General features: G+C 45.8%; 1 pseudogene; it reads right to left on the reverse strand.

Moving 5' to 3' along the window:
• Positions 1-1,008: 1,008 nt before the first annotated feature.
• LOC111845821 (malate dehydrogenase, mitochondrial pseudogene) lies at positions 1,009-1,916 on the reverse strand (annotated as a pseudogene).
• Positions 1,917-2,171: the final 255 nt, after the last annotated feature.

A 2,171-nucleotide genomic window follows, 5' to 3' on the forward strand; every position in this document is an offset into this window, starting at 1 on the left:
ACACTAGTTTGCTGCTTAAGACTAATGTACCATGCAGTTTTAATAATAAGTAATTAAATAATTCATGATCAAAGGCCAAATTAATATCCGTCGCTTAATTAGCTCATATTATAAATAACCTGATATTGCCCCGTGTATGTTGGGCCGAATTTTCTTCCCAGTTCGAGCCCGTGTGCCGTTACTATAGTACCTGACGCTTGAATTGAACTCTTAATTTACCTGATGACCTGGAACATACAGGCATGTTTTAATTATCATTCCTGTTGGAAGATCATTCAGGCTACATTTGTGAGCATTTAGACTAATCATTTTCACAGATGAATAAAAATTAAAATGAAGTGTAACTTCGCAGATGGTGTCCGAAAAAAAGCGGTCGTTTGGCGCCGTCCTGGCTTCGTATCACTGATGACAGCCGGCCTGTGGGGCTGTACCGCAGGTATAGTGGGCCGGTGTACATGTGCAAAACTATCACATGTATTACTTCCGTGATCAAACTCATCACCATTGCTTTACACTGTAAAAAAATAGCCAACAGATAATATGAGCGCCCACAAAGGTTACAGCAGATTCTTCTGCTAAATCTCTTCTGTTCATCTGCTCAATAAACGTGTTATCTAACTGCTTAGGACACAGCGCCGCATATATAATAACCTGTAGCTACAAATGCTAGTCTGTTTGCTGTGTTATAAGATCTTGCTATAAGATCCCCTACATAAAGTCGCTGACTTGAAGCTAAGGTGATCATATTTAATTCTGAAGCTTGACTTTTAAAAAAAAATACATCACAAATCAAATCAGAACATCTGTCAGAAAAATCACAATTAACCTTTCTGCTTCACACACCAAAAAATAAAACACGTCCCAAGCAAAAATACTTAGCAAGACTTTATTTACAGTACATTACAGCACAGTAAATGTTTGCCACAGTCAGTTCCTGCTCATTCCCATCAGTCCAGGAATACTTCTACACTATAAAAGCAGTCCAACACGCAGCCTGCAAAAGGAGTTTTAGTGCTGCCGCCCTTGACCTGACATGTTTGTCACAAAGTCCTCCCCCTTCTTAATGGAGGCCTTCAGCCCGCCCAAAGCTTCCGCCACCAGCTTCTGCTCAAAAGCGGAGAGCTTGCCAAGGCCCGGGTTCCTCTCCACTCTGTGTCTGCTGAGGAGGAGAGGGGTGGAGAAGAATTTGCATTCGCCTTCCTTTGAGCTCACGAATGCGCATTCCACCACCCCCTTTTTGCCATTCATGGCATCCAGCAGAGAGACAAGGCGAACCTAGCCTCTGCATACGCCATGCAAAGTGTGGCCGATCCTGCCCCAGACTTGGCCTTCACCACCTCAGTGCCTGCCTCCTGGATGCGGCCCATCAGGGTAGCGAGTGTATCTGCAGAGAACTCCACTTTGGGAGTGCACTGAGAGACAAGTCGTACGATGGTCTTGCCCGCATGGCCACCAACCACAGGAACATTGACCTGAGCCGGATCCAGACCCGTGAGTTCGGCCATGAAAGTATTAGCCCTGACGATGTCCAGTGTCGTCACACCAAAGACCCGCTTGGGGTTGTAAACTCCATGCTTCTTCAGTATCTCTGAAGCAATAGGAACAGTAGAGTTCACTGGGTTGGTAATGATGCATAACATCGCCTCAGGGCAGTTGCGGGCGCAGGCATCAGCCAGGGTAGCCACGATGGTGTCGCTGGTGTAGAAAAGGTCATCGCGACTCATTCCGGGCTTCCTGGGCACTCCGGCAGGAACGAGCACAAGTTCACATCCCTTCAGCGCCGCACCAAGTTGCTCTGGGCCGATGTAGCCGGTGACCTGGGCCCCGGTCTCGATGTGACTAAGGTCAGCTGCAACACCGAGGGTGTGGACCACGTCATAAATGGAGAGCTGGCTCACAAGGGGACTCTTTTTGAATAAAAGATCTTTAATAGGATTCCAAAAATGTTTGTAAAAGTTAGCAGGAGAGGTTCCGGTGACGTCACCACCTAGAATGGCAGCCTAGAGCAGTGTTACTCAAACTTTTTCAGACCAAGGACCACTTTCTCAAAAAAAAAAAAATCAGGGACCACATCCAACCACCCCCGTCCCACGCCAAAAAAAAACAAAAGGAAAAAAAAAAAAGCATAAATGTTTTGAACCTTTTATTGTACAAAACATCTAACAATGGTT

This window comes from Paramormyrops kingsleyae, chromosome 6 (assembly GCF_048594095.1).
Source record: "Paramormyrops kingsleyae isolate MSU_618 chromosome 6, PKINGS_0.4, whole genome shotgun sequence".
Lineage (NCBI taxonomy): Eukaryota > Metazoa > Chordata > Actinopteri > Osteoglossiformes > Mormyridae > Paramormyrops > Paramormyrops kingsleyae.